The sequence below is a fragment of the Bos grunniens genome, chromosome 28 (genome assembly GCF_055505025.1).
Source record: "Bos grunniens cultivar Pamir isolate PY7600 chromosome 28, Bosgru_T2T1.0, whole genome shotgun sequence".
In the NCBI taxonomy this organism is placed as follows: Eukaryota; Metazoa; Chordata; class Mammalia; order Artiodactyla; family Bovidae; genus Bos; species Bos grunniens.
This window is the reverse complement of record NC_141192.1, coordinates 38,362,353-38,372,870: the sequence shown is the minus strand read 5'-3', so window position 1 is coordinate 38,372,870 and position 10,518 is coordinate 38,362,353.

Sequence of the window (10,518 nt, the reverse complement as noted above, 5' to 3'; positions counted from 1 at the left end):
TGGCTGGTCTCCTTCCCCTACAGTAGAAGAGACCTCCCCAAACCCAGAAAGTAGGAATATAATCCTCTTTGGAAAATATGGGATGTGAGGCTTCCCCTGGAAGGCCCCAGTGAGTTCAAAACCCAACTGGCATAGAACTCGCCACTTTTTTTTTTTTTGGCCATGCGTCATGCAGGATCTTATTTCCCCAAGCAGAGATCAAATGTGCCCTCTGCATTGGAAGCGCAGAGTCTTAACCACTGGACCACCAGGGTTTCCCAACTTTCCATTTTTCTTCTCCATGATCTCAGAAGGAGAGCATAAGAAAGGCTGAAACTCAAGCCCCATTTGCAGCCGGCTAGAAGGCAGCATCAAACACCCATGTCCAAGACCATCCTCTTCACTTCCCATCTCCGTGTGCTCTAAGTCCTCCCCATCTCAATCTGCCGCTCTACTCTCCAACTCAAGCAAAACTCAGAAGTCATCCTTAACTCTTCCCTCCTTCATGCCCCACATCCAGTCCATCAGCAAAGTATGTCGGTACCGCCTCTCCAAGAAATCCAGGGTCACATACTGCTTGCTTACTCCCAACGTCATCTCTTGCAACGTCCTTCTCCCTAACCTTTGAACAGGCCACCTTCATTCCCCTGTCCGGGCCTCTGCACCACTGCCCCTTCCCTCTGGCATGCTCGGCCCAGTCCAGCTTCTCCCCATCATTTGGGATTAGCTCCTACAGACTCATGCTCTGCTCCCCTACCTAAAGTTGGCCCTCCTCCCCCAGCCTACATCGTGCATTTTTATATTCCTCTTCATTTGATGTGGTGACTGTCTGTCTCCTGCAAGCCCCACAAGCCACAGGGGCCACGTCTGCCTCATTCACCACCATAGCCCTGGAAATATTACTGGAAATATTACCAGCACAGCTGCTCAAAAAGTACTTAATCACCACTTCCAAGAGTCCAGTAACTTCAAGCAGACTGGGCTCAGTACAGCGCGTTGACACTTGCTGGGGTCACCCACGGCTGGGGTCAGCATCTTAGACCACAGGGCCGTGACCGAGTTCCTGGTTTGGACACCGAGGCCATCAGTCCCAAGAAGCCCTGCACTGCCTCCACCCCTGGCCTCTGTCTCTGAGGGGTCTCCCCCTTACCCCCAGGAGCTGGGCTTGAGACCACGAGCCAGCAGACCCTGGCACCTCGTGCCCCAGAGTCCCAGGGGAGGGGAGGGCACCCGCCTCCCCTTCTTGGCCTCACCAGCTGGCCAGGCCAGCCCTGCCATTTCCCATCTATAAGACAGGGACAAAGAATGCTTTGTCACCCCACCTACTTCTCACGGGTGTTGTGAAACTACTATTTGCTTGGAAAACACTCTGAGAGCAGCCCGGGTGAAGGTGCCCGTGGCTCGGATGACGCTGCTGTATTCAGTCCAGGCCAGGGAGGGCCAGGCCAACTCGTCATCCGGTGACCGCCTCAGCTGCCCGAGGGACAGGAGGGACGCCCGCCTCCGCTGTGTCGCCAGGCCCGGTGTCGCCAAGCCTGCTGGCTGTGCTGTGGTCCCAGAATATACCCACGAGGTGCGTGTGCATTCCCAGAGCCACCTGACCCACTGATTTCAGCAGAATATGACCTCTCCCGGGGCCTGGGCAGTGGCCACCGAGCACCCAGCCCACCCTGGTGTCAGGAAGGAGAGTCGAGGGTTACCTGGGGATAACCTGCCTGAGCTCAGAGCCACGGCCCGGGTGCCGGCCTCGCAGGCCAGGAGCCGGGAACAGACGAATGTGACGGTCTTGGCCCCTGGCCCGGGGAGGGCAGATCTCACCAACCTGCATGCACTCAGGTGCCCCTCACCAGCTGCAGGAGCAGCAGCCACTGTGTTGCCATGACAACCAGGCTTGGCAACCATCTCTCTGCCTCCCAGGAGGGGACAGTCCCCAGAACTGACCAGGCATTTCCTGGAGCCGCTCAAGGTTGACGATGGAGAAAGGCAGAGAGGCAGGCAGTGCAAGGGACAGGGAGCATACCTGCCACTCTGCCAGCACTCTGGCCTTCACGTTCCATGGGACACTGAACTCAGCCCCACCCGCTCTCTCTCCCTGCAACATCCACCCGGGGGGCTGCTGCTTCCCTAAAGCGGGTGGCGAAGCATTTAGTAGACAGGGAACAACAGACAGCGTGTACATTTAATTATAACTCTCCCGGATAGGAAGGGCTGGCTATATACAGTATGTCTGCCTGTTACTAATTATATTTATTTTCAAATGACGAGGGGGAGGGGGATCTTCTGAAGATGAGTCAGAAAAAAAAATCGTTCAGTGTTATGAAAGCAGAGAGATATCTCTGGAGGGTGTCTGTCATGCATGGCTGTCACAGCCTGATAATGGAAAAACCTGAGCCAAGAGAACCACGCTGCTGAACACCTCAAGGGGGCTCTCCTGGCCTTGCGTCCCCTCAAGTCAGGACCTGAGCAGCTGAAGGGCTTTCCCCGCCCTGCCCCCTGCCCTGGACAGAGCTTGCTCTCGTTCCTGCAAAGACAGGGTCATTCAGTGTCTGCTGTCACCCCAATTGGGAGCCAATTTTCCAGTTGAAACACAGCTAAGTTTTTTTTTCCCTCATCAAAGGAAAAGCATCCTGCCCAGATGGCCGAAAGGAAAAGGCTTCGTCTTCAATCCCCATACAGCCCATGATTGTTGTTATTTATAACAACACCTAGAAACCCAAAATAGTCAGCCCCCCCACGCCTGGCAGAAGCCAGTCCACACTTGGGAGGAAGGCAGACCCCTGGGCTAGTTTCAGCTGGACATGGGCCAGCACGCACAGGTGCACTCACCTCCACATCTGAGTGTGCGAGGTGCGTGTGGTTGTTTAGAGGGGCCTGTTTACCGGGCCCCATCAGCTCCTCCTCCTCCTCCAAGGCTGCCCTGGCCCCTCCCCGCTACACGCACCAGGGGCTGAGCAGCAAAGGGAACCCAAGGTGACACATCTGCCCCAGAGGAGCCGGAGCATTCATGAAGAAGGCGTTTTCCAATAATTTTTTAAATAGTCACACTTGTTTTGTTTGCTTTCTTCCAGGAAGGCGGCACTGTTTTGGAAAAGGAGGGGGAGGGGGGAAAAAAAGTGAGTTCATTTCCTGAGTCTTTGAAACGTTTCTCCGCAGACAGAGCATCGAGAAGCTGTGGCCCCAGGTAGAGAGAGCATAGCACACAGGGGGCGCAGAGAGGAGCTTGGCCCCCACCCTTGTTCGTTAGGGGCCAGCGGCGGGGTACCGCCGGGCCATGGAAGGACCTGGGGGAGCAGGTCCCAACAAATGTCATTCAGACCAGCTGTTTTGGAAAGGGTCTGTTTGTCCAAGGAAGGTTGGATGATTCAATCGGTTTATTCAAAGGAGAAGGCAGGAAATAGACCTGATAATCAGGGACCCAGGAGAGGGTTATGGGAGCTGCCAAGCCCTGTCACCGTCCACAGTGATTTTGGAACCCAAGAAGACAAAATCTGTCACTGCTTCTCCTTTTTCCCTTTCTGTTTGCCATGAAATGATATGATCTTAGTTTTTAAATTTGACTTTCAGGCCAGTTTTTTCTCTCTCCTCATTTGCCCTCATCAAGAGGCTCTTTAGTTCCTCTTTGCTTTCTGCCATTAGAGTGGTATCATCTGCATATCTGAAGTTATTGATATTTTTCCTGGAAATCTTGATTCCAGCTTGTGATTCATCCAGCCCAGCATTTCACATGATGTACCCTGCATGTAAGTTAAATAAGCAGGGTGACAACATATAGCCTTACCGTACTCCTTTCCCAATTCTGAACCAGTCAGTTGTTCTACAGTTCACGGGGTCGCAAAGAGTCGGACACGACTTAGTGACTTAACAACAACAACAAACGTGCTTTTCACATTTGTTATTTCACCCCATGAGCAGTGGCATTGTGCCCAGTCCACAGGGAAGGCGGGCAGGCTCTGGACAGTACACGGCAGACCCAAGAGTATCCCACTCTGCCTGTGATAAAGCCGTCTTTCCTGGTGGCTCTCTTAGCCGTCTGTCCCTCTGCTTCAGGGCTGTAGCTAGCCTCATGTACAAAAGGCACTGTAGGGGTGAGTCAGCCCGTGTCTGTCTATCCATCAATCCCACTAGAATAAAACCTCCACAAGGAAGGGACATCCCTGGTAGTCCAGTGGTTAAGACTCCACACTCCTGATGCAGAAGGCCCAGGTTCGACCCCTGGTCACGGAACTAAATCCCACATGCTACAATGAAGGTAGAGGAACCTGCATGCCGCAACTGTTAACAAGACCCAGCGCAGCCATAAATAAAATAAATAAGTAAATGTCTACATTAAAAAAAAAAAAACTGTTACATATACAAGTCTCTCTCAACAATCGAGAATTTCATTATTGTGTAAGACTGAGGACTCCCCAGGTGGTGCTAGTGGTAAAGAACCCGCCTGCCAATGCAGGAGACGTAAGAGACGCAGGTTCGATCCCCGGGTCCAGAAGATCCCCTGGAGGAGGGCATGGCAACCCACTCCAGTACTCTTGCCTGGAGAATCCCATGGACAGAGGAGCCTGGCGGGCTACAGTCAATAGAATCACAAAGAGTTGGACAGGACTGAAGTGACTTAGCACACACGAGCACTTCAAAAAACAAGATTATGTTCCATTCCTGGGTCACACAGAATAAATGTGGAGAAGCCTCCCTCCCTTGGATCAGTGGCCTTCAGAAGCCGAGGCCAGCAACGGGGGGACTCTTCTCGTGGGCAGGACACCTAACACACAGCAGAGAAGCGCCAAGACACCAGGACTGGCTCTCCTACCTCCCACCGCCACGCTTTCCAAAAGGCCATTTGGCTCCAATGTATCATATGACTTGTTCTTAGAGTTACATTTTAACTGACAAAGTTTAACAACAACTATGACTTATGGCCTTCTAAAATTGGCAGCAGAAAAATGAACTGAGGAAGTAATGGAAAAAACCACAAGTGAAGCTGCTCTGTAATATGCACAATTTCTGTTGTGTTTTTTTTTTCCTTTCTAAGCATGTATATGTGTGTGTGTGTGTTTTCGAATGGTAGAAAATATTTTCCAGATACACTGCCCGGGCATTTCCAAGCATGTATTTATGCCAAGTTTATAAAAAGCAGCTGCAGACAGGGTTGACCGAAAGGATTGCTCTGCTGTCTGGCTTTCAGAAGGCGCTTGGGTCCTAGCTCTGTCATCAGGACACATTCTTACCTCCTAAAACTCTCTCACCTGTGTCCTGCTCCCGAAAGAAGACAAACCTCTTTGGGGGCCCCGTGCCCCAGAGGGACACGGGGCCCCTACTCTCCTAGGCATTCACATCACGCTTTTGTTTTGCAAGGTCCTATAGTGACCTGCGCTTTATCACTTTTAGTCATTTGAAATCCCCACGCAGACACAGAAAGGAAAATGTTCCGAGGTGCATTTCATAAATATATGGATGGCCTGCTTGGAGGGGCAGAACGATGGGGGGCTCATCGGCGTCAGTTTCTGAATTGTTCAGAGCAGACTGTGGAACTGTGTGGCTGAGCCTGTATCAAACTGTCTGCATCTTCTCACATGGACCTGAGACTCTCCAGTCCCCTCCCCTTGGCCCTCAGTGGGTGAAGCCCCCGGCTGCCCAGTGAGAAGCTCCAGCCTCCCCTGCGCCCTGGAGGAGCCTCTCCCTGGAACACCCTGAGCCACTGTCTGCCTGACCCACATCCAGACACTCACTGGCCTGAGGCAGGCCTTATGAGGCACGCCTTAATGAGGATGACCATAACCTGCACCCTCACTCTCCCGGGGGGTGACTAATTCATTAATCCTGGGAAGGCCCTTTGCAGAGGACAGGCAGGGTATTACTCATGGGACTGAAGGCAGGCACCTGACCCAGTCTGGGCCTGAGTCAGCAGAGAGACCTCCCACCTGCAGGCAGGCTGGGCAAGCTGGCTGGGCTCCCTGCTCAAGGTCAGGGTTGGCCAAGAGGAGGGGTGTGGCCAGCACGCCTCCACGGAGTTTGGGAACCATGTCTCATGGGCGTTTGTATGATTGAATAAGCCTTCAAATGACTCTGCCAAGAGGCCAGCACACCTTGAGAATATCAGTCAAGACAGGATTTCCTGGTCATTGTTAGGGGAAAATGCTTTTCTCAGAGCGAATTCCTCCCAAGAAATGTTGTTTTCGTCTCCCCTGAGGGGGAAGCGAGCTGAGGCAGCAGCGCCTGGCAGCCTGGGGGACCTGAGATAGGTGGGCAGAGGTGGGGACAGCTATGTTTTCTCTCCTCCAGCTCTTGGTCCTCTCAGTCTGCGCCCTACTCACATCTCACAGGAAGAGGAAATGGCAGCCAGAACTGGGAAGCAGGGGTCAAAACCAGTGCACGAGGGCGAGGGTCGCTCAGGACTGCACCCCGCCTACCCTTGACCCAGTGGAGGGGGTTCTGACACAGCGGCAGCTCAGAAGCCAGGAACAGAAAGCCTTTGAGTGGCCAAGTTGACGCCAAGATTCCACTGCCGAGAGCCCGTTTCCTGCACTCTGCACATTCTTCCCCCGCCCCGTTCCCCCTTCCAGCACCTTCTTCCAGTGACCCTGCTCCACGCTGCCTCTGTGCATGCAGCCCTAGTTTCTTTTTCCTTCTAGAACACAAGTCATGCGACCAGAAGGATTGCAGGCACTTCTGCTTTCTCTTTTAGGCCCCCAGGTCCTTATAAGTCTTTCATGGCCCTTGCCACTTCCCTAGATTGCCTGAAACTCTAGAGGGCCACCCCGCCACCACACACAGAATGATAAAGATGCAAAAACAGGATGGACAGAGGGGACCCTGAGGGCAGAAAAGGAGGCAGTGGGGCTACTCATCTTTGCAGGCAGCCAGGGACGGACAGGGCGGACTGGGTTGGGGGCAGAGCAGCAGGAACAGGCTACGAAATGATTTTGTTCTGTTCTGTTTGGAAGGAGGTGGGTGGAAATGACAGTTTGGAGAGGATTAGAATGAGGGAAAACGGTTGCAGGGGAGGAAGCCTCTTTTCTCCAGTTCTAACAGTGCCATCAAGTGGCTGCGCGAGCAGGCGCAGGGCAGAGGCGCAGGGTAGAGCCTCTGGACAGCCCCCGCGAGCCCTGTGGAGAGAGGAGCTGCGGGACTTTCAAAGGGCGCCCAGCTGAGGACCGGGGGCCGGCCTCCAGCCGCATAGCCAAACCCCTTTCCCTAGAATGGTTTGCAAGGACAGGGCCAAGAGATCTCCCCAAGTGCACCCTTAAAAACCCGTGGAGGGACTTCCCTGGTGGTCCAGTGGCTAAGACTCTGCAGTCCCACTGCAGGGGTCTCGGCTTCAATCCCTGGTCAGGGAATGAGATCCCACATACTCCAGCTAAAGATTCCACATGCCACAGGAAGATCAGAGATCCAGTATGCTGCGATGCCACCAAATAATAAATAAACAGAGAAAATATAAATGGTGTTTCCCGAAGGACAAATAAGATGAGCTTCTTTTCAAAAAGTAAAATAATCCACATGGATAGGGGCGACCAAGCTTACCAGGTTCCTGCTTCATTTAGCTTCTGCCTACACACACACAGGCGTCATCTGGAGGTGTTATCCCACGAGAGGCACCAAAGCACATTTGCAACCGGAAAAGTGGTCAGTGGCCAGAGCAAGCCTATCTGGGCCATCAGACCCTCGTCCATGTTCAAGGGAGAAGGATCCTGAGCAAGACGAGGCAAGGTGAGCACACCTAGGGAAACCTAATCAGACTAAACTTCCAGCTCAGGGCACAAATCTCCTGGCATTTCACTTAACTGTAGTTGCTTTCTTTTTTTTTTTTCTTTTTCAACCCTGTAAATCAAAATCAATTTGGCTTAGAACTCCACAAATTGCTTTCTTTCCAAAGAGAGGCATTTTACTAAAATAGGAGACTTTGCCAGCCGTTGTGTGTTTGGTACCTGGGATCAAGGAGCAAGTGGAATTTCGTAAGAACGTTCCCCCAGGAGTCTGGGCTCTTGATGCTCATCACACCCTGACGCTGAGCTGCTGTGAACCTCCGAGGCGCTAGCTTCTGTGCTCAGTTGCATCCGGCTCTTGTGACCCCATAGACTGTAACCCGCCAGGCTCCTCTGTCCATGGGATTCTCCAGGCATGAATACTCGAGTGGGTTGCCATGCTCTCTTCCAGGGGGTCTTCCCCACTCGGGGATCGAACCCAGCTCTCCTGCATTGCAGGCAGATTCTTCACCGTCTGAGCCTGTTCTATGAAAACAGGAGATACAGTTAGATCCACAGTTTTCAAAACTCACTCCTCAGCACTAACAGAAGGAGATCAATTTGGTGGGACTTTGGTTACCATCTCCTTTACCAGAACAACTCGGCCTCTGTCCATTTTTTTCATCGTTGGCTGCTAGGCAAGATCTTACAGACAAGCAAAAGTTAGGAGAATTCAGCACCACTAAATCAACTTTACAACAAATGCTAAAGGAACTTCTCTAAGCAGGAAACACAAGAGAAGGAAAAAAAAAAAAAAAACTACACAAAATAAACCAAAACATTTAAGGAAATGGTAATAGGATCCTACATATTGATAATTACCTTAAATGTAAAAGGATTAAATGCACAAAAGACAGAATGACTGGGCAGATGAAAACATGTGCCTGGATGCACTTCCACTCACCACATCTCTCTGCTTGGCCCCCGAATCACTTGTAATTATTTTATATTGTTAGTTTAATCATGTTTCCACTATGGCTTGCAACTGTAATGAATTTTTATTTTTTGTCTGGCTATTGATTGTGAAAACTGATAAACATCTTCTACAATTAAAAAAAAAAAGATCTTATATGATCAAAGGGTTCCACAGTGCCATAGCCAATTTTTTTAATTTTTCATTTTATTTTACTTTACTTTTTATTTTATTTGGCTGCACCAGTTCTTAATTGTGGGATGCGGAATCTTGTTCTGCAACCTAGGATCAAACCCAGACTCTCCACGTTGGGAGCACAGAGTCCCAGCCACCACCAGAGAAGCACCACCGGAGAATCTCTTCATGGGCACTTGAGGTACTGGCCCGGACCGCAGTTCTCGTGACGCCCCACCACGCCGGCAGACGCCCTAACACCACGTCTTTACGCCGTCACTGCACACCCAGATGACGACTACCCGAGAGATGGACAGCTGTCCCAGGTGACTCAATCCCGTTCTTCCTCCCCAGAATTTGAGAGTGGGTCAGACTGGGTCCAAGTCAGTCTCCCTTCAGAGCTGAAGTGGCCAACAGGGAATGGGTGTCTGGGATTAGGGGAGGAAGGAGCCCTGAGCAGCTTTCCACTCCCCATGGGGTTCCCCCAACCCCCTCCCCCCATGTCCCCCTTCAGTAAACAATGTTGCCTGTTAAAAGCTGCCCTGTTCCCCTTCAGTAAATGTCCCCTATTAAAAGCTTTAAAAGCTCTAGACAGGATCCTCTAAAAGCTTCTTCCTGTCTCTAAGAAAAAGCGAGATCACCCAGCCCAGTGCAATACACCTCATCTCCCTGGAGCCACATTCTGGTTTTTCTTTTTTTCTTTTTTAAGTGCAGTTTCTGGGACTTCCCTGGTGGTCCAGTGGTTAAGATTCTGTGCTTCAACGGCAGGAGGCACAGGTTCGATTCTTGGTCAGGGAGCTAAGATTCCGCAGGAGGCACAGGTTCGATTCCTGGTCAGGGAGCTAAGATTCCGCAGGAGGCACAGGTTTGATTCCTGGTCAGGGAGCTAAGATTCCGCATGCCGCAAGACAAAGCAAAAAAAAAAAGTGGGGGGGGCAGTTTCTAAATAGACTTTGTAATTTTATGAACTAAAATGTTTACTGCAGTAGGCATATAATGACTCAGTACAAAGCAACATTATCATTGCCTCTGTGATTAGTATATTCAAAAGTCATTTATAAATCAATCATTTTTTTGCTGCTATACATTTGAATTTCAAAAACATTTTGTTGTTCTTCTGTTCTCAGACCACATTACCGGTAACACATTTCAAAATTTATTAGTCCTGAAATCTTCCATCCAAGGACTTATGTATCTATAAATATGCTAATTCATTCATTCATCCATTTTCTTAGATGAATTTACCAAGATGAAATTCAAGATGAGTTTACTCTGAGATTTACCAAAGAAATAGATGGCAAAAATCTCTTCAGTTGGAGCTTATAGGGTAGAAATGAAATAATGTCATTTTCAGCAACATGGATGCACCTAGAGATTATTATACTAAGTCAGTCAGACAAAGACAAATACCATATGACATCACTTGTATGTGGAATCTTTATCTTAAAAATGATAAAAATAAACTTATTTACAAAACAGAAACAGAATAACATGTTGTGGTCCATGCGCAGGTTGGAAAAGAATTTCCAGACATGAGGCAGAATGAGACAGAAATTAAGTTTATGAGAGGGAGATGCTCTGAGAACAGCAGGCCAGCTCAAGGGAGAACAACATTGAACCAGGGTCCTTAGTCCACTTTTATACCCAGGGTACAAGGAGTGGGATAGGGGTCTTGCGGGTCATTTGCTGGTTAGAGGAGGCATGTATACTGGG